Raw genomic sequence first — 26,723 nt, forward strand, 5'->3', positions numbered from 1 at the left:
AAGGAGTGTGGTGGAGTCTCCTTCTTTGGAGGTCTTCAAGCAGAGGCTTGACAACCATATGTCAGGAGTGCTCTGATGGTGTTTCCTGCTTGACAGGGGGTTGGACTCGATGGCCCTTGTGGTCTCTTCCAACTCTATGATTCTATGAAACCTTTGAGGACTTGTTTGTCTTTGGCACAGTGAAGCCTGAATCACATTCTGAGTCCTGTCATGTATAACATCTAACATAATGTTACTGCTGCATTAGAGTCCAGGTTTCTTGGTACAGTGGTACCTCGGGTTAAGTACTTAATTCGTTCCGGAGGTCTGTTCTTAACCTGAAACTGTTCTTAACCTGAAGCACCACTTAAGCTAATGGGGCCTCCTGCTGCTGCCGCGCCGCTGGAGAACAATTTCTGTTCTCATCCTGAAGCAAAGTTCTTAACCTGAAGCACTATTTCTGGGTTAGCGGAGTCTGTAACCTGAAGCGTATGTAACCTGAAGCATATGTAACCTGAGGTACCACTGTACTTAACCAGGCTTGGGGTTTCCTCTGGGAATGAGGCACAACAGAGGCTGTGGTGTCTTTATGGCATATGGTTTAGTTACACAAATATACAACCTGAGTCTGCTTACGGAAGGGCTGACAGAACCACCATCTCAGAACGCACCAGCTTACTCCATTGTAACAGCATCAGTGTAACAGCACTGTCAGGCATGAAATGTCCAGAGTGAGGAATTAACACTTGGTTTTCAAAAGTAGACTTACAGGTTAGGTTTGGGATGCCTATCAGTTCTATATCTCTCGGCTACTTCTAGGTTTGCACCCAGTGAGGCAGTTGTGGACAGAAAAGGTGCTGAGCTTTTCTTTGGCAAAATCGCAAAAAGCAAAAAAAACCATTTTTGAGCTGTTTTTATGGGAAAATGGCACTGCCGACATGGGTTGCCATATGCCTGGATTTTAATAATAACAATAACAACAACAACAACAACAATTTATTTATTTATTTATTTATACATACATACATACATACATACCCCGCCCATCTGACTGCAGTGGCGTAGCGTGGGGGGTGCAGGGGGGGCCAGCCGCACCGGGCGCAACATCTGGGGTTAGGGCAAATCCACAGGTTAGGGGGCGCAAATCCACGGGTTAGGGGGCGCAAATTACTTGCCTTGCCCCGGGTGCTGACAACCCACGCTACGCCACTGTCTGACTGGGTTTCCCCAGCCACTCTGGGCGGCTTCCAACACAATATTAAAATAAAGTAATGCATCAAACATTAAACGCTTCCCTAAATAAGGCTGCCTTCAGATGTCGTCTAAAAGTCTGGTAGTTATTTTTCTCCTTGACATCTGGTGGGAGGGCGTTCCACAGGGTGGGTGCCACCACCGAGAAGGCTCTCTGCCTGGTTCCCTGTAACCTGGCTTCTCTCAGTGAGGGAACTGCCAGAAGGCACTCAGAGCTGGATCTCAGTGTCCAGGTAGAACAATGGGGGTGGAGACGCTCAGCAAGACACTGCAGTATTCCGGATATGTCCAGGAAAATCCGGACAACTGTAGAGGTGGGGGGCAGGAGGTAAAAATGAAAAGGTAAAGGACCCCCGAATGGTTAAGTCCAGTCAAAGGCGACTATGGGTTGAGGCGCTCTTTGACGTGCTTTCGAACGGCTAGGTTGGCAGGATGCTTAGGCACAGAGCAAAACCTTCATTGCCAAAGTTGGTAAACAAGTCTGAAGCTCTGGAATCTTTCCATGTGGAAACTTCCCAAGCATTCCTCAGGAGCATGGGTAGGCAACCTAAGGTCCGTGGGCCAGATGCGGCCCAATCGCCTTCTAAATCTGGCCCGCGGACGGTCCGGGAATCAGCATGTTTTTACATGAGTAGAATGTGTGCTTTTATTTAAAATGCATCTCTGGGTTATTTGTGGGGCATAGGAATCCCTTCATTCCCCCCCCCCAAAAAATAGTCCGGCCCCCCACAAGGTCTGAGGAACAGTGGACTGGCCCCCTGCTGAAAAAGTTTGCTGACCCCTGCTCAGGAGGAACCAAATTCATCTGCAAGGCCACCTCAGCTATGCCGTTGAAGAGACACTCCGCTCAGAGGAGCTTTCCCCCTATTATTTAAATGCTGTAAATTGTCCTGAGCTCTCTCAGGAGTCAGGAGGCAGGGCACACATTTGAAAACAAAATAAATCTGACAGGCATAAAGAGACCGGAAGAACTGTCAAATCTGCTTTGAAATACAGTTATATGTTTTTGAGATGGAGGAAAACGAGAATGTCAGGCAGAGGGGGCTTCTGAGGGGCTACTTTGTTTTAAATGGTTTGGCCATTGATGTCCTTATCACTCCTCGCATGAGCATTACAAAATAGGATGGTCTGTTTTTCCATTTGGGTCTTGTTGCTGCAGAAACCAAATCTAGCCCTGGTTACTTCCTACATCTCCTCTTGCATCACAAGAGGACATCCCTGCACTGGGAGGGTTTCAGGTCATATGCTGAAGACAGATGCTTGTTTGTTATGGCAGGATTGGGCCACCAGTTTGGCACTAATACAGCTACATTATTATAATATCCATCCTTTTCCGTCTCTTGCAGCTGCCCAGCTAAGAAAAACAGACCTTGTAGAGGACATTGACATCTGGTTTGCTGCAGATATGTGTGCTCCCCCTTATTTAATTCCTATTTTCTCTGTTTCTGATGTACCAATACGTCAGGATGTCAAATCCTGCCGGTAGAAATAAAAACACTGAAAAGGATATACCAAGAGCTCTGGCCACAAGTTTCAATATAAGGAATAATTCCTACTCAAGAGTTGAAAATAAGGAATAATTCCTACTCAACTCTTGAGTAGGAATTATTCCTTATATTGAAACTTGTGGCCAGAGCTCTTGGTATATCCTTTTCAGGGTAGAAATAAAAACACAAATTGCCGAAAATCACGAGGGGAGAACAACTCACAATAGCGTACATGTAATCCCTTGTCATTTCACATCTTTATTTAGCTGTGAAGCCTGAAGAACAAGCTGTGGCTTGAAAAACAATGAGTATCATTTTAAATCTTCCATGATGTGTTGCCATTTTTATCTTGCCTGATTCTGAGAGGGCAAAGAGAGCCCAGCCTAAAAACAAGGCCCATGTGGGATGACACTTCCCAAGGGATTACAAAGTGATATTCAGCTGCGTAAATTTCACTCAACATGAAAGCATTCCTTGCTAGTGTGTGTGTGTGTGTGTGTGTGTTTTGACACAAAGTGGACAAATGAAATGCCTACAGCCAAATGTTCATTTCTCAGTCTGAGGTCAAATGAGAAGCTGATGGTTTTTCTTCTGAAAGTTTCCCTTTCCCACCCATTTTGCACTTATTGAATTTTCAGTTTTTCATAAAAGGAAATAGGATTAGAAAGCTGGAGTTGTCCAAATGGAATATACCTATATTCATTCTGCCACTTCACTTTATTTAGTTTATATATTATTTCGTTTATATTCTGCAGACTCTAGACCAAGGATGCAAGTTCATTCAGATGGTCCAGGGCACATATGTAAAAATACAATTTAAAGTCGTACGGCATCTAGGACAGCTCATTACAACTTCTACAACAGGCCAAAAAAAATAATCATTGTCTGGTTTATCATGTATGGTGGACATGTAAAAAAGCCAAAATAAATTATTGGTTACAAGTTGTCCAATAAGCCTTTAGATTGGCTATCCTGGGAATACTGAGGGAGTCTGCATTCTGCAATATATGTAGTAAGTCAATCATCAATATTTTTGTCAAAATCATACCGTGGTACCTTGGTTCTCAAACTTGATCCATTCCAGAAGTCCGTTCCAAAACCAAAGCGTTCCAAAGCCAAGGCACACTTTCCCATAGAAAGTAATGCAAAATGGATTAATCCGTTCCAGACTTTTAAAAACTACCCATAAAACAGCAATTTAACATGAATTTTACTCTATAACAAGATCATTGATCCATAAAATGAAAGCAATAAACAATGTACTGCAGTCACATAATCAATCAATCAATCAATCAATCAGTAGCCGAACTGGGTTCCACACAGTCACAAAAAAAAGAGAGCTTCAAAAACAAAAATGCAAAATAAATAGCAAAAGCAGACAGACGCTCAAATCGGAAGTGAAACACTCAAATCGGAAGCGCAATACTCAAAATGGAGCACGTTCAGCTTCTGCAAAAAGTTTGCAATCTGGAACACTTACTTCCTGGTTTGCAGTGTTTGGGTTCCAAGTTGTTTAAGTACCAAGGCATTTGAGAACCAGGGTACCACTGTATAGCAAAATAAAGTATCCAAGGCAAAAAGCAAAAGCAGACAGATGCTTTTACCAACACAGGAAACCAGGAAACCAGCCAAAGTATGATAGGCTGTTTCACCCAACCCAGGCACCACATTTTACCCCAGCTCTGCAGTCTCTATTCCCCTCTCACTACATCAGGGCTAACAAACAGTGAGCCATCACTGGTCCCCCCTGCCCTACAAAGGGATCCTGACAAGGCAGTTATCTCAACAACAGGGTGCAGGAACTTGCTTGTTTTCACAAAATAAAGATGAAAACCTCTAATGCCGCTTACCAATGATGGTAAGTGAGTGTTTGTGAGCGGCCCAGGTGCAATTCCGCAGCATCCCACCTCTCACCTGGAAGCCAGGTGGGTTCTGTGGATCAGCACCTCTGTTTCCTGGCCTGTAGGCTGCCACTAAGTCCCCAGCTTTCGTCCCAGAAGCAGAGACAAGGGGCTCTGGGTTCGAAAACACCCATTCTGTGTTTCGATGTTTCTGCGTTTGGGCCGTTCTATTTTTGCCTCTCTCTCATGAGTAAAGATAAATATATCATAGCTGTCAACGTTCTCCTTTTTTAAAGGGAAATTCCCTTATTACGAATAGGATTCCTCGCAAGAAAAGGGAAAAGTTGACAGCTATGAATATATGGATGTCTTAAGCACTCAAATACTATGGCAACCAGTTCATAGAAAAGCCCGTGAGGAATCTAATAATTTTGTATTTAGAGCAGTGTCAGGGCAGCATTTGCAGCAAAGAAGACATGGAGGTGCATAAGATGAGATGAGATGTTCTGTTTGGAAAATATATGTAAAAACTAATTAAAAATGTATATTAAAAAAGAAGAAAACATGGAGGTAGAGTACAGGCTCACAATGGGAAAAAGCAATGTTCAGTTTATGGGCACTGGTGATGATTTTTATTTTAGCAAGTAAGAACATCTGTGGAAATAATAGCAATGTTACCCTTTGTGCTGGATTACTAAAAAAAACCCAAAAAACCCCCCCACACAAAAACCCACTGAATTCAAATTTCAAGTTGACACCTTTCCTCAATAGCTTTCAGCTACTGTCTTGAAAATAATTACGCTCAGTCTTTTGTTCCTAATTTGAATCAAGGTTTTCAATGAATGGGTTATTGCTGAGTTTATTCTAATGAATTAACAACAAGCATTTTAAACATTATTTCTCAGACTCTCAGACAGCTGCAAAATATGCTCCCTAAGGTTCTTTCTGCTCATATTCATTACATGATAAATGCTAGCCCCTGATTCAAGAGTCAAGGAGAATGTAATGTAAACCTATGAAATGATTGTGTTAATTGGCATATTCCTGAAATCTTGGAGGTCTGGTTTTTATGAATTGTTGACTGAGAATCCAATCCAAAGCACACTTGATTGGGAGTAAGCCCCAGTCAACTCAGAAGAAGTTATTTCTGAGTAATGCTTAGGGACGTAGGTGGCGCTGTGGGTTAAACCACAGAGCCTAGGACTTGCCGATCAGAAGGTTGGCGGTTCAAATCCCCACAACGGGGTGAGCTCCCGTTGCTCGGTCCCTGCTCCTGCCAACCTAGCAGTTCAAAAGCACACCAAAAGTGCAAGCAGATAAATAGGTACCGCTCCAGCGGGAAGGTAAACGGCGTTTTCGTGCGCTGCTCTGGTTCGCCAGAAGCGGCTTAGTCATGCTGGCCACATGACCCGGAAGCTGTACGCCGGCTCCCTCGGCCAATAAAGCGAGATGAGCGCCGCAACCCCAGAGTCGGCCGCGACTGGACCTAATGGTCAGGGGTCCCTTTACCTTTACCTTTAATGCTCATGGCTGGGTTGTGAGGCTATGACCCTAAGCATATTTACTAGGGTGCAAGTCTAACTGAATGCAGTGAGTTCCAAGCAAACTCAGAAATGCAGTGTAAAAACATTAAAACTGAAGCTTTGTGACATTATTTATCCAATATAGATATAGATAAGTATGTCCTCGGCCACAACATCCATCTCTCATGGATGCTCTAGCTGAGATTCCTGCATCACAGGGGGTGAATAGAAGACCTTTGGGTCCCCTCTATGATATAAAGGATAAGTTAAGAATCCAGTATTGGTGCCCCAAGGCAGCCACCTAGACAAAGTTGTCAACTTTTCACTTTTCCTGCGAGGAATCCTATTCGGAGTAAGGGAATTTCCCTTAAAAAAAGGAAAACGTTGACAGCTATGCACCCAGATTGTCTACCCCCAGCCTACATGATCTCAATAGTATTCCCCATTGTTGCTTCACAGTGACTGGTAAAAATTATTTTGTATTTTTTTTTATAAATAAATAAAAAAGATAATGGACCTTGGTCAAATTTACCAACAACAGGTTTTATTATCCACTTGGTAAAAGAAATAAACCAATTACTCAGAAAGTAACCTATATGTATTCCTTAGCCAAAGCCCATGTGAGTTAAAATCTTTTGGACTGTGCACCATATCAATGTACATTTTTATTTGTAAACTGTTTATAGGGATAAGATTGACTTCCCTTACAATATAGATAACACTGACCTACCTTATAGTAATTGTACAATGTATGTAAAGCTCTCTGGAGCAGCATCAAACTATTGTTGTTGTTGTTGTTGTTGTTGTTGTTGTTGTTGCTGTTATTATTATTATTATTATTATTATTATTATTATTATTATTATTATTATTATTATCAAAACCACATTGTGATCGTCCTTTGCCTCAAATGTAAGACCTAGCCTACTCAGATGTAACACCAGCTCCCTAAAAATCACTGTGCATAGATGCATGAATGTAAAGTTTCTCCCTTCCTGACCACTTCCTTGCAAGGGTTTCAGCTGTATCCTGGATTTTAAATTGAAGTTTGAAGTGGAGTTGAAGAAAGAACCTGATTAGCATTATCCATTGTCAGCATCAGCGCAGATAATGGAGAATTTTGTAGTGGGGAGCGGGGCAGCCAGAGAAGAGGGCTGGCTCAGTAGGTCCCTATGGCTTGTTTCCAATTTGCAAACCAGGCTATATGTCTGCACTGGGCAGCTGAGTGGATTTATGCAGATTTTGTATGTACAACTGCAAGTGCAGGCATGTTCCAGCTTGAGCCACAGTTGGTGCTTCTCAGTTTAGCAATGATGCAGCAGGCAAGAGTTTGCTACTGAATGCTGAAAACTAGTGAAGTTGGGAAAAGGAGCAGCATGTTTCAATACAGTGTTATTAAAACTTAACTTGCAACTCAATGCTATGCAAAGTGAAGCATGCCGAAACGTTTTGAAATCAATGGTCTTTCCCCCCCCCCCCCCCAATTTTTTGTATTGATTTTCCAAGTTTATAACAAACAAAACACACAAATAAAGAAAAAAGACATTACAATACTAAAAAAGGTAACAAAAGCAAACATGTAAACACCTAATACTTTAAGACCTAGTTTAATTTTCATTGTTAACTGACTTCCTTGAACCCCTCCTTTACTGAGTTTCATTGAATCACTTTTTAACAGCTCTCCAATATCCTCTTTCTAATCAAATTGACACCTTTGATTTACAATCTTCTTCTCTTTTCATAATTATCTAAATCCATAGTATTTTACAATTCATTCTTACTCTAGTCCTAGGCCCATTTGATACTTTCAAGTAACTTCTACTTATTGTATGTTACAATATTTGGCTAAATAGTCTTTCAATTTCTTCCAATCTTCTTGATATTCCTCTTCTTTCTGATTGCGGATTCTTCCAGTCAGGTCGGCTAGCTCCAAAAAGTCTAACGTCTTCATCTGTTGAAATCAATGGTCTTAGGGAGGCCTAAGCCCACATAGAGTTCAGACTAAATATGCATTTGCACTTCAGGAAAGGAAAAACGGGGGGGGGGGGGATGCTGCAAACTCTTCTGGGTATATGTAGTATTTTATTTTTATTTTTAACGTCATTGCTTAAGGTTTAAAGCAGCAGCTTTGTATGCCGGCTTTCAGACCTGAGCAACTTATTTCAAAGTAACTCTGTGAAAGCAACTATCACGTTTGGTTTATAAGAAAAGGACTAGCTGCTCTGATTACCTGTCAAGATTACAGCTGCAAAACTCCCCTGGCTGCTGTTCCCATTTCTAATCATGACTTGAGTTTGGAAATCAGTGTGACTGCCTATGAGGTTGAACAAACAGCCAGGCAGAGGCAAGCAACTCGCCTCTTCCTTTTCCTGAGTGTAAAGGACTGGGAAAGCACATATTTGTAGCTCCTCATCCACTCTCTGGTTGTTCTGTCCCCCGTTTTTTTAAAGCTTGGCTTCCTAACTTTTACTGGTGTTTGACTCAGGGTTAATCCTGTGACTGAAGTGTAAAAGAAGGTGTGGCCTTTCAAAATTTTATTTTAATGACACGTCGTAGTGGTCTTTGGGAGGTTTCAAACATCTTTTGGAAACCATGGCAGTGGCCAGTAAAAAATAGTTTGGTTTTTTAGTACTACTTTTTTAAAGAAATGGCAAATTGCTGTGGGACAGAGGAGTCACCGGAAAACTTTTGGCATCACCGTATCATAGCAGGGAACATACAGGAGCAGGCAGTAAAATAAAATAAAAAGTTAGTAAAATAATAATTTGAGGTGTCTTGGGGGCCAACGAAAACCTTTTGGCATTATGACATTACAGTGGGCCCACTGGAACAGAGATTAGATATAAATAGATAGATAGATAGATAGATAGATAGATAGATAGATAGATAGATAGATAGATGTTGTTGTTGTTGTTGTTGTTTAGTCGTTTAGTCGTGTCCGACTCTTCGTGACCCCATGGACCAGAGCACGCCAGGCACTCCTGTCTTCCACCGCCTCCCGCAGTTTGGTCAGGCTCATGTTTGTAGCTTCGAGAACACTATCCATCCATCTCATCCTCTGTCGTCCCCTTCTCCTTGTGCCCTCCATCTTTCCCAACATCAGGGTCTTTTCCAGGGAGTCTTCTCTTCTCATGAGGTGGCCAAAGTATTGGAGCCTCAACTTCATGATCTGTCCTTCCAGTGAGCACTCAGGTCTGATTTCCTTAAGAATGGATGCGTTTGATCTTCTTGCAGTCCATGGGACTCTCAAGAGTCTCCTCCAGCACCATAATTCAAATGCATCAATTCTTCGGCGATCACCCTTCTTTATGGTCCAGCTCTCACTTCCATACATCACTACTGGGAAAACCATGGCTTTAACTATACGGACCTTAGATAGATAGATAGATAGATAGAGATAATACAAATTGAGTGGGGGTTTATGTGGCCTTCAGTCTGAGGCCTAGGAAACCCTGCTTGCAAAGACATTTTGTAAGAATTTTACTGCACATATAATGGAATGTGGAGAGAGAGGTCAGACCTTCTAGGCAGTGTAGTATAGTGGTTAGACTGGGACCTGTGAGACCAGGGTTCGGATTCTCACCTGGCCATGAAACCCACTGGGTGATCTTGGGCCAGTCACTGCTTCTCAGCCTAACCTACCTCACAGGGTTGTTGTGGAGATTAATTGAGAATGGGGAGAACCATGTACACCACCTTGAGCTCCTTGAAGATGCAAGGTGGGCTAAAAATGCAATAGTTACATATTTGCACATCCAAACCTTTCCCATCAGGTTCCCCAACCTGGTGCTCTCCAGATGGTCCAGTTGGTTAGAGCGTGGTACTGATAATGCCAAGGTTGCAGGTTTGATTCCTGTAAGGGACAGCTACATAGTCCTGCACTGCAGGGGGTGGGCTAGATAATTCTCTGGGTCTATGATTCGACGAAGATTATATTCAATCTCTGAATAGCAGGGTGTGCCTATTGCAGAATTTCTGGGCATTTGATAAGATGAGAATGGCAGTTTGCATTTCTTAGTACAGAAACTATTGATCTGATGTGTAGAGATCTTTCCTGTGCTGCTTAGTTCAAGAGGGTTCTGGAAGGTTTCTTCTCTATGTGAAAGAAGGTTCTTGTTTGGGTTATTCCTTCTGAAAAGCAGAGTACAGCTGGCTTAAACTTGTTCTGTTATCTCTTTCTGTCAAGGTCATACTGACTATAATAGCAAAGCAAAAAGGAACCTGGGTCTTCACTTACTTTCTCTTTCTATCTCTTTGTTCTGGTGTGATGTTTTGTTCTGCATATAGTGTTAAGGTTTAGTATTATTATAAGTTATTGCAAATCAGCATCGGCCCCAGCCAGTGACTTTGGTCAAAAACACATCTGGAGGCATCAGGTTGGGGAAGGATGCTGCACATGGTTTAGGACTGCATAAGAGCCTAGGGCTTGCCGATCAGAAGGTTGGCGGTTCGAATCCCCGCAACAGGGTGAGCTCCCGTTGCTTGGTTCCTGCCAACCTAGCAGTTCAAAAGCACATCAAAGTGCAAGTAGATAAATAGGTACCACTTCGGCAGGAAGGTAAACGGCGTTTCTGTGTGCTGCTCTGGTTCGCCAGAAGCAGCTTAGTCATGCTGGCCACATGACCCGGAAGCTGTACGCCGGCTCCCTCGGCCAATAAAGCGAGATGAGCGCCGCAACCCCAGAGTCATCCGCGACTGGACCTAACGGTCAGGGGTACACAATAAAGACACAAGAAGCTTCTTTTAAAAGTAATAAGAAGTTTACTCACATTCAGTTCACAGCTGGATCCCTGAAGGCAGGCTTTAGCTTGTAGTTACAGAGACAGTGTAGCATACATCCTTGTAAGGATGGGCCCATGTGCTGCTGGCAGAGAGCCAGCAGTGTAGTCCAAGAGAAGAAAAGGCAGCAAAAGAGGAAGGTAGCTCCGTGACTGGCCTTTTGTGGGGTCTGCAAGGGTCATGCCCACCTACCTGGTCACATGCAGGGAGAGGATGCTCCAGACCAGGTGTAACAGGAAGTTCAACTGGCTGGATCAATATCCCCCTGTCTGCGTCCACTCTAGGCAAACAGAAAGTGATGTACTTGACTGCTTATGTTACAACCCACAAAAACGAGCACTAAAAAGCAGCCCATTGGATCAAGTGGTTTCTGGTGCTTCTGGTGAGATCTCTCAAGAGGTCTGTGGGACCTCGCTGGAACCTGCAGTTGCTTCTCCTTGCTTCTCCCCCTGCCAAGGAAGAAGAGCTGGCAGTGAAATTTGCAGCATTCAAGGGTAAATATGGAAACCAAGGAAGGGCAAGGACAGGAAATCGATGGATAAAGTAATTTATGATCTATGTTAACATTTGCTCCCCTTCCCAGGTTGAGCACACAATAAATGAACTATTTATTGCCTTTTGCAGTTAGTCACGGTCCTTTGTGGAGATCTCCAGGGGGATCAATCCTCTGAACTGCTCCTTGCTTGCTTTTAAGTTTGCATTCCTGGCTGGGGTTTGGGACTGGACTCCGCAGGGCTCCCTTCTCAGCAAACACACACAGAAGCAGCCTGCCAGGCGCCTTCCCCATCCCCTTGCAACCAGCGACGGACCTACATTTTAGAAGCCCAGAACTGCTATGGGGCTTCCCTTCACAACCAGCAGCAAGGTCTGGCGAACCCCTGTTATTTCCTTCAATGGGGTTGTTCCAGGACAGATCAGCACATTTATTTTTTTAAGTAAAAAATTAACTACTACATCTCAGATTTTGATTAAAATGGCTGCACTGAATTATCTCACATGTCAAAGTCACTGGTGTGAATAAAAATGTCCCATGCGTTATAGTTTTTGAGTTATGGGGATGGATGAAAATTATGGAAAATTAGTGAAATGTAATATACATGCATGAAGGTGGCGCTGTGGGTGGCGCTGTGGGTTAAACCACAGAGCCTAGAACTTGCTGATCAGAAGGCTGGCGGTTTGAATCCCCGCATTGGGTGACCCCCATTGCTCGGTCCCTGCTCCTGCCAACCTAGCAGTTTGAAAGCACATCAAAGGGCAAGTAGATAAATAGGTACAGCTCCCACGGGAAGGTAAACGGCATTTCCGTGCGCTGCTCTGGTTCGCCAGAAGTGGCTTAGTCATGCTGGCCACATGACCCGGAAGCTGTACGCCAGCTCCCTCGGCCAATAAAGCCAGATGAGCGCCGCAACCCCAGAGTCGGCCACGACTGGACCTAATGGTCAGGGGTCCCTTTACCCTTTACCTTTTAATATACATGCATTTTTAAAGCAATTTTTAAAAGTGATATGGCCTAAAATTAATCTGGGGCCTTCTGGGATTAGGGGCCCTGAAGTTTAAGTTTCTGCCTCTACTTGCAACCCCACGTGCACTTGGGAAATGCCTGCGCTCACCCGCTCCCAAGAGAAGCACATATAGGAGCCAACTCCTAGGGACTAAGGTCCCTTCAGCCCCACCTTTAAAATATTTGAGGTGGTCGCCTCCCCCACCCAAAAGATTTGATGGGTATTCCCATTCAAATGGCTTGTGTGCACTGCACAATGTGATCCATTATGTGGGGCGGGGCTTACCTGGGTCCCCACAATATTTTATTCAAGTTGGCACCCCTGGCCAACTGTGAGAGCCAGTGTGGTGTAGTGGTTAAGAGCGGTGGACTCGTAATCTGGGGAACCGGGTTCGCGTCTCCGCTCCTCCACATGCAGCTGCTGGGTGACCTTGGGCTAGTCACACTTCTTTGAAGTCTCTCAGCCTCACTCACCTCACAGAGTGTTTGTTGTGGGGGAGGAAGGGAAAGGAGATTGTTAGCCGCTTTGAGACTCCTTCGGGTAGTGATAAAGCGGGATATCAAAGCCAAACTCTTCTTCTTCTTCTTCTTGGCATGGGGGGGGGGCAGGAAGGAGCATCTCCCCCACCCCAATCAATAAAAATCAATAAAAATACATCACTAACTGAGGTTCTCTCCCACCATCAAAAGGCCTAGTGATTAGAAAAAACACTTAGAATTGGGGTTCGGGGCCTCAAAGGGGTCCGCTACGGTTGGAGAAGACGGGTGATTTCCAATCAAGGATTGAAAGAAACAAGCGTTTTTTCAAAAGCACAGATCCTTTATTCGGTTGCAACTGGGCTCCCCATGCAAAGGTGGAAAAGGGTATGAGGGACCCCACCCAAAGGTAAGTTCAGAATACTTGGATACAATGATAAAAATAGTGACAGGGTAAATTGAGGAAATAGAGTACAGTAATGGGCATGCAAGGAGGAAAGAAAAATGCTTTATTTGACAATAAGGGGGGGGGGATTCGAAGAGGGGAATAACGGGAGAAGCGAATTAAAAGGAGAACAGGCTAAAGGCAAAATTGAGGAAAAGGTTTATATGTGTCTCTTAGGTTGTCTTCATTTGGTTTATTTGGTCTTGGTTTTCAGCTTCTTTAGCTATTTTTCTACATCACTGGCTACGCCCACGACCCCTGGTATGCAGCCTGCGCCCGCCGGGGCCCCAATCCCGCTCATTTCCACGAAGCTCCTGCTCCCCACCCAGGAAAGCTGCCCGCTTTGCGCCAGGAATTGCGCCCCAGCCCCCTTGCGCCCCACCACGGGCTCGAACTTCCAAGCCTGCCCGGCTCTCGCTTCCCACCCCTCGAACACCCCAGCTCGACCCACCCGCTTTCCCAGGCGCGCTCCCTGCGCAGGTGGCTCGAGCCCGCAACGCATCGGAGAGGGGCGGGATCGCGCTCCGGCGAGCGCGCGAGCGCGTGGCGGGGAAGGGAGGCCCGGAGGCGAGCAGATGCCGCGCGCAGGGGGCGGAGAAGCTGCAGCAGGAGCAGCAGCGGCAGCGCGGGCGCGGCAAGAGCGAGTTTTTTACGCGGCTGGAGCTTCGCTCGCGGCGAAGGGGCGGGTGCCTGCGACCCGGGTGAGTAGCCTGCGCCGCGCCCACCCTCCGCTCCGGATTGCGCGCTCGGGTGGGCTGGGGGACCCCCCTCTCCATGCCCAAGCACGGGCCGGTCCCGGGGTTCCTAGGGCGGTAGAGCCTCTCCTGGGGAAAAGGGCGCAATCCTCGGGACTTTGCGCGCATTCCCTCCCCGCCCCCAAAGAAAAGCGAAGCTGTGCAGCCCCGAGGGCACATACCGTGGGAAGCCTCGAACTCGGCGGGGCTTACTCCCGAATAAATGCATGCGAGGCTCGTGCTGCAAAGGCACGCTTCTTCTTGGGAGATGGAAACAGGCGCAAGAGCGCGCTGCACCCCGAGGCTGCCAGGGCGCTTCCTTTCTTCCAAGGGGCAGCGAAGGGGTCCCGGCAGGAGTTAATTTCCCCGGGCAGGGCGCGCGCCGCGTTGCAACCCGAGTCGCTGCTCCGTTTGCTTTAAGGCGAGGATTCCCGCAGGGCTCGCTTGCCCAGGAGGTGCTGCTGCGCCCTTAGGTGGGCTTGCGCTGCGCAAGTGGGGGCCGCCGTCGAGGGAAGGACAGGGACCCGGGGCCGTGGAGGGGCTCCCATTTCCCCCTGCAGGCTGAAGCCTCGCGCAGAGCCTACCCTGGGCATTGCGGGAAGAAGAAGAGAGCTGTTCGACAGCGCAACTGACTGGTAGTCCTTCCTTGCCGGCTTTTAAACAGAGGTTGGATCTGTCATGGATGCTTTAGCTGAGATTCCTGCATTGCAGGGGGTTGGACTAGATGATCCTTGGGGTCCCTTCCAACTCATAATTTCCTTTCACAGCACCTTTTGGAGCGCACGGCAAATGTGTGACATTGACTGCCTTTCCGTGCATGTTTAGAAGATTGCTGTAGGTTGTGATCCATCAGCGGTGCATGCGCGGTGTTAGAGGAATTCAAAAGGTTGGGACTCGCTGCCTGAGAAGGGTTAGATTTGAGCTGTTATCACTTAGTGCTGGAACAAGCACAGGAGTGAAAGGGAGAAGGGAAGGGACTTGGAGATCTGCCCTCCTTTTCCGCTCTGCAAATTGTTGCCTCTAGTCAGCTAGTCAAGAATTCGAATGTGTTTGGGTTTCATAAATTGTCCTAGGTCAACCCCCCCCACCCAATCAGCCTTTACATATAAACACAACTTTTCCCTGGCCGCTTCCAGATGACCTGTTTACTGAGCCTTCCTTCCTGATATGCTGGCAGGGGGATTAGAGGGCAACTGCTGTTTAATGATCATTCACTCTCATTTGTTTGTGGGGAGGTTAAACAGCGTTGCATCAAATCAAGCGCATTCCCCTCACTTTCCTTATTTGCAAAAAGTTTGATTTTTTGAGGAAGTGGGTTTGTTCCGCGGGACATTCAAATCTGCTTTAATCGCACAACCTGAATTTGCCGGTATGTGATTGAATCTCCCCCCCCAAAATTGTGACAGTCACACTACTGGGTTCACATCTTTTTTTTATCCGGAGACTCTTGAGTGTCGTGCAGCAGGTTGCTTGTAGGAAAGGAATTTTTAAGTTGAGCAATATCCAAGGCTAGTTTAGGTAAGTGTCTTAAATGCCTTAGCTGGAGATAAGGTTAGTAGGGTGCTAGTCTGTACATGGAGTAACTTTCGGGAAGCTGTTGTTTTTTAGATGGAATATTTTCAGTTACGGCTTCCACTCAGATCGCTTTGGAATTGAAAAACTGGGTGTAGGAGCACTGGGTCAGTCTGAAATGTTAGTAAGTACGCATGAAGTGGCTTTAGATCATGGGTAGGCAAACTAAGGCCCAGGGGCCAGATCTGGCCCAATCACCTTCTAAATCTGGCCCGTGGACAGTCCAGGAATCAGTGTGTTTTACAGTAGAATGTGTCATTTTATTTAAAATGCATCTCTGGGTTATTTGTGGGGCATAGAAATTCGTTCATTCCCCCCCCCCAAAAAAAATATAGCCCGGCCCCCCACAAGGTCTGAGAGACAGTGGACCTGGCCCCCTGCTGAAAAAGTTTGCTGACCCCTGCTTTAGATTAACACTGTTTCAGCACCACTATTATAGGGTAGGAGGACTGCGTTGGGAATCTTGTTTGATTTACAGGAGCTGCCAGCCACCCCTAGCTCTCTGTGGGATGTGCACGTCTACCATACTCACAAATACGGTAAAGCTCTTGGGAGCTGACATAAACTGGTTAATGCATAATGGGCAGGTACAAATATTGCTTTCCCTTGGCAGCAGAGAGGACTCTCCCACCCTTAGCACCTACTCTGTGTGCAGGTGTGTGGTGTCCCTTATGATCTTGGTGGAAAGCGAGATGAGCGCCGCAACCCCAGAGTCGTCTGTGACAGGACCTAATGGTCAGGGGTCCCTTTACCTATGTACCGTTATCCAGTTTGGTACTTGATAACAAAGAACATCTACTTTTCATGCCCAACTTCATGTTGGATTTCTCAAGTTTGCACCTCACTTGTTATGGAGGAGCTAACCTTTTAGCCCAGCCACTTGTTTTTATTAAAAGAATGTCGTCTCTTCCTCCTTGTTAAATGTGTATTAGAGTGTCCTCACCAACTTAAGTGTTGCCCATTTCTCCCAAATCCCAAGGTTATTGAACTTGGTACTTTTCCTGCTCTTTGCCCACCATAATTGTATAAACAAAAGTCTGGGTTAAGGCTTAAGCCCAAACTCAAGTGATAAATAATAACTAATTTAAGTTGTTAAAAACATTGTTAAAAATGTTTGCTAGTTTAAAAGATAAACTACATAACATGTACGTTAACCACTCCTCTTACCTGTGGTACAAAAGAAATAAAAGATTTCGTTCAGAAAAATTATTACCCTTGGATCTTAACCTTATCTTTTTTACTAGCTCTGGAGAACTAATGGAATGCTTATTACTGCTACCAATGTAGTTGCTCAGTCCCGGTGATATATTTAATTTTAATTTTGTTATGTTTATGGCGAAGGCTGTGACTTTGTTTCAACTTTATTATTTCATCAGACTGTCAGAGATGTAGCTTTGGGTCTTTGTTTTATTTTGTTTGTTTGTTGTAAAGCTCTATTTAATACCGCTTAGGCTTAGCGTACTTACGGTAACCAAATTTATGTCATTGTGAGAGCAATAGTGAACTTTTGTCTCTTAATTCCAAAAATTAAATTAAAATTGTGATTTATTTATTTTTAAAAAGTGAGGTGGCAGTTGCTGTGCTGCTGACTGGCCAAATGTAGTCCATAAGAATCGCCAGATCTTCTCTCCACTCTTCTGAGTTGAATTCTCTTCATGTTACTTCATTATCCAGCTTCAGTTCCATCTCAGCTTTTCGGACTGTAAGCTACTTGCAGGGCAGTGACCTCTCTATTTTTGCCTGAGATTAGCACACTGGCTAATTGACCAGGCAAGTGCTGTCAATTGACCACCTGTTATTTAACCATTGTCACATATCCCACAATGCCAAGAATGTTGCAGTGTTAATGGAAGCTTTTAATTTTTCCCCCTTGTAATGCCACACAATAGCAAGGCCCAAGAGCAGGGGTAGGCAACCTAAGGCCCGTGGGCCGGATGCGGCCCAATCGCCTTCTCAATCCAGCCTGTGAATCAACGTGTTTTTACATGAGCAGAATGTGTGCTTTTATTTAAAATGCATCTCTGGGTTATTTGTGGGGCCTGCCTTGTGTTTTTACATGAGTAGAATGTGTGCTTTTATTTAAAATGCATCTCTGGGTTATTTCTGGGGCATTTTTTCTCTCTTCAAAATAAAGTCTCGCCCACCACATGGTCTGAGGGACGGTAGACTGGCCCCTGGCTGAAAAAGGTTGCTGATCCCTGCCCAAGAGCGAGGGTTGAGCCACCATAGTCATGCGAGAGCAAACTTAGCAGCCAAACTATCCACAATAACAGCAACCTTCTCCAAGCAGAAACAGAAACTTTGAACCACTGAACAACTTTGCTGATTCTTTATAAATTCAATTAAAACAATTTCATACTTTCCCAGTATGTTAAGCTAACTGCAAGCACCAGCATGTGTTTCTTTTTGTGCTAATAAAATGAGTATTTGACCAAATCTTTCTTCACAAGTCACTTGAACAAAACCCTATTTTGACTGATGAAATGCCCAATCCCAGGGCGTTTATTTTCCCCCCAGGTGGAACTCAGTTCTGGCACCTCTCAGGTGGGCACCATTGCCATTATAAGAGAACAAGGGAGGTGTTCATGGTGAGTTCTGGCACCTCTTTTTCTAGAAAAATAGCACGACACAATCCTATTGTCTCTTTTCATCCGTGGCCCATGCAATGTAATTCCTTCATGACACCTAAGTCAAGTGGAAACTGAAACAGGAAAGTGGGTTGATGCCTTCAAATTGCAAGGCCAAATTGGGGGTAATAAAGTGTTGTAAATTCCCCAAAGTTGCTAGCCTGTGATTTTGTTTTTTCTAGCCATCCTGCCACCCAGTCCATATAAAAAATGGCAAGTCTTTTCTTTTAAAAAAGTTTTTATATTTATTTTAAAAAGCAGGATAAGCAGCAACAATGTCTAGAGGCATTTCTTACTGCCAATTGGCCCGGGGCTCTTTGAGAAGCCTTGAGAAAGGGGAGGACTGATTCACACAACTGAATTTGTTTTCTCCTCGAAGTCTTTCATTTCTTTTCTCTCTCTCCCTGCCCCATCCCTGCTCCCCCAAGTGAGTTGAAAGCCCTCCTCCTGTTTTCCCTCTTGACATTTTCTAGGGATGATATTATGTTGCTTATTAATGTTTCCTCGCTTGCTTCGCAGTGCCCTCATGGGGTGTGCTTTATAAATAATAATTGACTTTATACCAATTATCAAAACTATAATCCCAAGAATTTTGGAAGCTGACTGAAATTCAAACCAGCTGCCAGTCTGGAGATGGCTGAATCTTGCTTCTGGAGATTATCACTCTTTTGATGCTTTTACTGTGCTTTAATAAGCCAATTATAGCGCAGCTCATGTTTTACAAAGATGGGCTTCCAGTCTTAACAGAGACTTGAAAACCATTTTTGAAAGCATCACCCAGCTCCTAATCATTGTGTTAATTCTTCTAAAGCAGCGGTCAGCAAACTTTTTCAGCAGGGGGCCAGTCCACTGTCCCTCAGACCTTGTGGGGGGCCGGACTATATTTTGAAAAATATATACTGTATGAACGAATTCCTGTGCCCCACAAATAACCCAGAGATGCGTTTTAAATAAAAGGACACATTCTACTCATGTAAAAACACTCTGTTTCCTGGACCGTCCTTGGGCCACATTTAGAAGGCGATTGGGCCGGATCCGGCCCCCAGGCCTTAGTTTGCCTACCCATGTTCAAAAGTGATCTCCAGCAATGCTTGATCACTCAGCTGAGAGGCGACCAGGTACCCTCAATTATCGTTTGTCATTTATTTACTTATTTGATTTGTATTCCTCTTTTGATAAATTCCCCATGGCCCAGGCTGATGTCAAAAAATTAAAGTTACACCACCACAATATGAAAGAGCAGTAAACCCCCCCCCCCACATTCTTGCATTGTTTTCAAGGCTAAATTCTCCTTGTATTCCACAAGTTGCAGCTTCTTGAATCTTGGGCAATCCCAGGAAGAGGTTCTGTTAGTTCAAGATGCATTTGTGTGTGCGTGTGTGTGTGGGGGGGGTGATTTCCCAGTCTACATATTTATTTTACTTCTTTATTATAAATGAGTGCATAGTAAATGGAGTTATAAAGCCACAATTCTTCAAATTGCTGATTTTGTGGTGGTGTTAGTTTCCTGAAATGAGTTTCCTCATCTTAATTAATCTGTGGCGAAGTGGGTTAAACCACAGAGCCTAGGACTTGCCAATCAGAAGGTTGGTGGTTCGAATACCCATGACGGGGTGAGCTCCCGTTGCTCGGTCCCTGCTCCTGCCCACCTAGCAGTTTGAAAGCACATCAAAGTGCAAGTAGATAGATAGGTACCACTCCAGCGGGAAGGTAAACGGCGTTTCCGTGTGCTGCTCTGGTTCACCAGAAGCGGCTTAGTCATGCTGGCCACATGACCCGGAAGCTGTACGCCGGCTCCCTCGGCCAATAAAGCAAGATGAGCGCTGCAACCCGAGAGTCGGTCACGACTGGACCTAATGGTCAGGGGTCCCTTTACCTTTACCTTTATGTGCAGCTACATCTCTGAAGATGCTGATTCAACGCAGATGATAGCCATTATAGTGGTCATGAAGCTTACTGAGTGATCTTAGGAGGGTTAGGAAAAAAGAGAGGAGCATCTTATATGTAATAATACTAATACTAATACTTTACCTTTTTTTTTTTTTTACTACTAATAATATATTATTTATACCCCACCCATGTGACTCCAGCCCCTCTGGGCAGCTCCTAGACCAGGGGTCAGCAAACCTTTTCAGCAGGGGGCTGGTCCACTGTCCCTCAGACCTTGTGGGGGGCCAGACTATATTTTGAAGGGGGGAAAAGAACGAATTCCTGTGCCCCACAAATAACCCAGAGATGCATTTTAAATAAAAGGATACAGTCTACTCATGTAAAAACACACTGATTCCTGGATCATCCATGGGCCGGATTTAGAAGGAGATTGGGCCTGATCCAGCCCCCGAGCCTTAGTTTGCCTACCCATGTCCTAGACTGTGAGTTCCTAGACTTGCAGTGTTTCTCAAACTTGGGTCCCCAGCTTTTGTTCGACTACAGCTCCCATCAGCCCTGACCACTGGTCCTGCTAGCTAGGGATGATGGGAGTTGTGGTCCAACAACAGTTGGGGACCCAAGTTTGAGAAACACACTTACAGAGGAACGGCAGGGTGAAAGTGTAGCAGTTACTTCTTAATATGCCTTTACTCTCCCATCCCCGGTCCACATTTAATTCCTAAAACTTTCTATCCTTCATTTGCTCTATAAAACCTAGATGACTTACTCTAAAGTAAAATAAATGCTGCAGGGCTGGATTCTGTCTGTTTTGCAAAAGCATGCCCATGTGATTTGAGAATTCCTATGCCTACATTTGATCCCTCTTGGTTATCCTTGCATCTCCCATTCTTGCCTTCCCAGAGTTGAAGCTTAGATTGTAAATTCCTTGTTGAATTATTGATTGTGTTTAGGGCTGGGCAGTAAATATCATCCAAAACCATATCATCCAAAACCAGTTTGAAGTCCATATCGTGATATTGGCTTCATAATTTTTGACCTGGCAATATATTGTGAATCGTGGTGTGTGTGTGTTTGTGTGTGCGTATGATATGCACAAAAGGGACGCGGGTGGCGCTGTGGGTAAAAGCCTCAGCGCCTAGGGCTTGCCGATCGAAAGGTCGGCGGTTCGAATCCCCGCGGCGGGGTGCGCTCCCGTTGTTCGGTCCCAGCGCCTGCCAACCTAGCAGTTCAAAAGCACTCCCGGGTGCAAGTAGATAAATAGGGACTGCTTACTAGCGGGAAGGTAAACGGCGTTTCTGGCTCGCCAGAGCAGCGATGTCACGCTGGCCACGTGACCCGGAAGTGTCTGCGGACAGCGCTGGCCCCCGGCCTCTTGAGTGAGATGGGCGCACAACCCTAGAGTCTGGCAAGACTGGCCTGTACGGGCAGGGGTACCTTTACCTTTTTATGATATGCAAAAAACACAATGTTGGGAAAACCATGAAGCCAGCCAATGTTTCTCTCGATTCCTGCAGCCCCTGCTAATTCTGCCGACTCAGCTCTCCCCTTCCTCATGCAGGGGGGCAGCCAATCACAAGAGCAGGCGCCGGCAAAAAATCACGATGCAGGGGAAATCGTGAAGCTAGCCAATGCCTCCGTCCTTATTCCAGACCTTTTGATGCTATCAGTTTATCACTGTTTAGCTGCTGATATATCATGATGTTGAAAACCAACTATCACCCAGCCCAGTTGTGATGCAGACCAGGAAGCCCCTGGTTTCAAATCTTGCCTGTTAAGTTGTGGTTGAACATATCAGACGACACGGTGATTCTTCAAACAGCTCTTGTTTATTCACAGGCCAGAACAGAACTGAACTGAAGGGTTCAGCCAGCCTGCTTATATAGAGCTCCACTAGAACGCAACGGTAACCATTTTCTGTAACTATCCAATAACTGAACGTCACTTTCGATCCCTTATTTGCATATGTGAAAACTATCTACAGTATCCCCCTGCTGGCCCAGGGTGAGAACTTCAGTACATAACATTGCCTCTGCCATGAACTCACTAGGTAGCCTTCAGCAAGCTGCTCTCTTTCTACTGCCCCCTCCCATGTAGTATGAGGGATAATGATGCCAACAGGATTGCTGGTTGGGTGATAACAAGGTAATGCATGAGAAGCAGCTCTGAACCCTTGGAAACTCATTTGAATGTTACGTGTGCCTCAGTCTGGAAGCAGGGCCATCTTTACCTGGGGTGCAAGGGGTGCGGGACACTTGGGCGCCGAATTCTGGGGGGCACCAGGCACCCTGAAGCCACCTAAGCTTTTAACTATCTAGATAAAGGTAAAGGGACCCCTGACCATTAGGTCCAGTCATTGCCGACTGTGGGGTTGCGGCGCTCATCTCGCTTTATTGGCCGAGGGAGCCGGCGTACAGCTTCCGGGCCATGTGGCCAGCATGACTAAGCCGCTTCTGGCGAACCAGAGCAGCGCATGGAAATGCCGTTTACCTTCCCACAGCAGTACCTATTTATCTACTTGCACTTTTACGTGCTTTTGAACTGCTAGGTTGGCAGGAGCAGGGACCGAGCAACAGGAGGGATTCGAACTGCCGACCTTCTGACCGGCAAGCCCTAGGCTCTGTGGTTTAACCCACAGCGCCACCCACGTCCCCTTTTTTTAACTATCTACCTGTTATGAAATAATAATTTTGATCAAGCTAGACAAACAAAATACATATATACGTAGGTATTACTGAAATGTATACCTACTGCTTCACTAAAGGACTTTTGACTTTGTGCGCTCATTTACCAAAGATGCGCCACGCTAGTGGTGGCACTTGTCATTCACAACTGCGGCACTTGACTCAACGATGGCGCTTGTCATTCTCAACAGCGCCATGCACACGAAATTAACTCTTACATCAAAATATTGTGTTACTTATTGTATTGAGCTGCTATGCGGCAGCAGGATCAGTGGCACCTTTGACACGACTGGTGTTTCTCCTGAGTAGGTGCCTAAACAATACTTATAAGTTTAAGTCTGGTGGTGTTGTATACTTAAATATAAGTGTATTGTAAATAAATGAGCAAATTAAAAAGTTTGTTTCTTTTTCCTCCTTTCTTTCGTAAACAAGAGATCAGGCGTAAGTGTGGTGTCTGACATAAGCATAATAAAAGTTAATTTGGGGGCTAAACTAAATTTGGGGGCACTAGGCGGATCTTTGCACCCTGGCGGCGCATATGCTAAAGACTACGCTGTCTGGAAGTGAAGGCTGTGTGGTCTTGTGTGGTATATTAAGATTGTTTACATGCTTTAATATTTCAGAGGACTTGTCTGATATTATGGAATTTAAAATTGGTAAATTAACATTTGCTCCAGAGCTCTGTTATTAAGACTCAGTGTGACTCTGCAGCTGCTAACTTTATTCTTAGCTACGCTTTCTCGGTTTGTAAAACAGTGTACCTGCTATGCCCTCAGATCTTTTGAAGGTCAATTAATGCCTGCTGGTATGGATTGAATGTGCTATGCATCTAGGAAGAGGTAAACAGGAAGTGTTATCAGCATGTTGTATAAAGAGCAGTGGAATGTAGGTGGAATGTTTGTAGCAGAGACACAGACCCTCCAAGAGTCCCTATTTTCCAAGGACATCCCCAAGTTTACAGAAGTCATTACGGTTTCTGAGTTGATCTTGGATGCTTTTCCTGTGGCGAAATTCGATCTGCCGAGCTTGATCGATGAGCCGTGACCTCTGATTACTTTACGAACGTCAATCAGCAGTTTACAACGGGTCCGGCACACTTCTTCAAAAGCTGCGCCATTGTTGCTCCCTCCAGTTCACGGCTTAGCAGAGTTGAACACAGCGGGAAAACTATCACGTCCTTTGACAAACACACACAGTCAGGTTTGTCTATTTACAGCTCTTTATTGAAACATTTCAGCCATCACTGCTGGCAGCCATTGCAAACATGTCCCTCTCTCTCAGACACACAGAGAGAACTGAACGTAACTCCTCCCAGCTCCTCCCAGCTTCTAAAAGCTGATGTCAGAATGCTGTGGCATCATGGGAAAAACTTAACCTGTTAAGTTCCAAATCCCACACCCCCCTTTGCCGCACATTCTGACAAGACCCTTTTGAGTTCAACACCTTTCCCTTTGCCTTGTGCTTCTTTCCAGCATTTTTCCCAGGCACCTGTTGAACCCCTTCAACACTCTCAGAATCACACTGTGCGAAACCTATCCACGCACTTGTGGCCTGATATCTTTCAGGTGGAACACCCTTTGTTGTGCGACTGGACCTTCTAGGCACAAACTCAGATGTTACTTCTGACTCACCGCCACCAGAAGGTGTGTCCTCAGCATCACGGGATTCCCCCTCTGACTTAAAGCGTTTTCGAATCCTCTCCATTACACTCACAGGAGAACTAGGCTCGCTTTTGGGTGCTCTCTTAACATCTTGTGGAGAAGCTACCGAAACCTCATCCTGCTCCTGACTTTGCTCCTGACTTTGGTCAGTGACCTGATCGTCATCATCGGATTCTGAACCCTGATCCTGGACCTGGTCCTCATCACTGGGATCAGCCTCTGCTTCCCTTTCCTCCTCAGAATCAGACAGGCATTCTGAGAGCAGATCACGCTGGACAGCAGTTTTTGACCTTTTATCCTGCTCAAAGAACTCAGCGTGTTTACTGATCAGCACCTTACTCTGATTACCTGATGGATATGCAAACCTCCATGCACGTGCTGCTGGCTCATACCCGCAGAAGATCATTTTCTGGAACTTGGATCCATCTGGCCCCTGCAAAGCAGTAGGTACCGGCACAGACGCACTTGCACCAAACATTCGCAAAAAATGAATCTGGGGTTTCCTGCCATGCAACAACCCAAAAGGTGTGTCACCTACCAGTGAATTGTAGGTACGATTCCAGGTGAAGCCCACATACTTGATTGCCTCCAGCCAAAACCTTGGAGGTAACCCAGCATCTGCTAGCATCACCTGTGCAGCCTTTACCAGAGCCTCACTTCTCAGCTCTGCCACCCCTCTCTGATTGGGTGAAGTCACTGTGTGACGTATCCCTTTCTTGTGAAAGAATTTCTGCAAAGCAGACCCTGTAAATTGAGCTCCTCTATCACTGGTCACCGCTTGCACTCTGGTGGAAAATCTTTGTTCCACCTCCTCAATCCATCTTTTGATCAGCTGTGCTGCATCATCTTTGGATTTGAGACCATGGGTCCAAGTGTTCTGCGTAAAATTATCCTGCACCGTCAGGAGAAACCTTGCACCTCCCAGACTTGCTTCCCTTACAGGACCCCACAAATCTATGTGGACCAGTTCAAAAGGTTTTGCGGTTACCCTCTTCACTTTTGGGTAACTGCATCCTTTTACCTTTGCCAGCCTGCAGGTTTCACAACTTACAGCATATCCACATTCTGTAATATTACAACCTTTGGAAACCTCCGGCAGCACCTGTAGTTCCTCTAGGGAACCATGAGCTGTTCTTGTATGCCACGCATGGGCACATTGCTCGTGGTTGTTGATTTTTGCACGTAAAGCCTGTGCTTTCCCAACCTTCCCCTCACCCTCCAGAGGTGTTTTAAGAACAAAGAGATCATTTTGCCCCTTTTCAACCTTGGCAAATATCCTCCCTCCTTTGGAGATTGTGCAGACAGTATCTTCGAAACAAACCTTAAACCCCTTTTTCAACAAATAAGGCACAGATAAAAGACAGTGGTGCATCCCAGGAACGGTACAAAAGTCCAACTTCTCCTGTAAAATAGAAACATACATTTTGCCAGCATTAGTTACATTCTTTTTCTGTCCATTTGCAAAAAGTACAGTTTTCCCAGCCGGAATTGCCTTGCAATTCCACATCTCGACAGCAGGGGTATCTGGAATCAAATTGCAATTTGCTGCAGAGTCAATAACGAAACAAAGCTCTGAGCCTGTCCCACAGCTGGTTGAGCTGTCCCCAGACAAAGCCAGACTAGCTGCGAGTTGATAAGTCTCCTCCTGGTGTCTGTCACGTCCACCAGACTCAGTTCCACGCCTGCCTGTCTTCCCAGGCCTGTTGCCATGGAAACCCGACTGGTTCCCATGAGAAGTGTCCTTGGCAAATTCCTGCCTTGCCTCTCTGCTCCGGTGGGGGCAATCTCGACGTACGTGGTCAGCTGACTTGCAAATGTAGCAACAACGAACTTCAGTGGAAAAACACTGCCCGGGGCTCCCAGCTGGCCTGGCTTTCCTCCTTCTGGAACGGCGCCTCCCACCAGCCTCGCCCCCCTTGAAGCTGCTCTTCGTTTCAGCACAAGTGGAAAGTCCTTTAAACTTGCCTTTGGAACTCTTTGCCCCCCCGATCTGCGCATCAGCGCTCCTTGAGGCTGATTGGGGAATAGGGGCTTCTAGTCCAGCGTCTGCAGGGCTCTGGCCTCCCGCTGAAACTTCGCACAAACCTTTCAGCACATTCCAGGCAGCCCACGCTGATTTCACACCCTCCAAGTGGGGTCTCAGCGATGCATCAACGCATGCCTTGAGCATCTCCAGCTCTCTTTGCATTTTCTGCTGGCTATCTTCAGGCAACGCAGCCTCACAGCCTGCAACGTCTCCAGCCGCTTTGGCGCTGGGGGTTGGTGGTAGTGGCTCCC

At 45.7% G+C, this 26,723-nt stretch overlaps 1 protein-coding gene across 12 annotated transcripts in view; it reads left to right on the plus strand.

Moving 5' to 3' along the window:
• The first annotated feature begins 13,789 nt into the window (after nt 1-13,789).
• Nucleotides 13,790-26,723, plus strand: part of PROM1 (prominin 1) — a 117,786-nt gene continuing 104,852 nt past the window's right edge. For 6 of the 12 annotated variants that reach the window (XM_077934436.1, XM_077934443.1, XM_077934439.1 and 3 more), the window contains exon 1: nt 13,791-13,982. The gene's annotated coding sequence lies outside the window, so the exon portion shown is untranslated. Of the gene's footprint in view, nt 13,983-21,940; nt 22,008-26,723 lie in introns of all 12 variants that reach the window. The other 6 variants (XM_077934444.1, XM_077934442.1, XM_077934440.1 and 3 more) reach the window with 4 other exon arrangements.

The sequence above is a fragment of the Podarcis muralis genome, chromosome 9, assembly GCF_964188315.1.
Source record: "Podarcis muralis chromosome 9, rPodMur119.hap1.1, whole genome shotgun sequence".
NCBI classification, from domain to species: Eukaryota; Metazoa; Chordata; class Lepidosauria; order Squamata; family Lacertidae; genus Podarcis; species Podarcis muralis.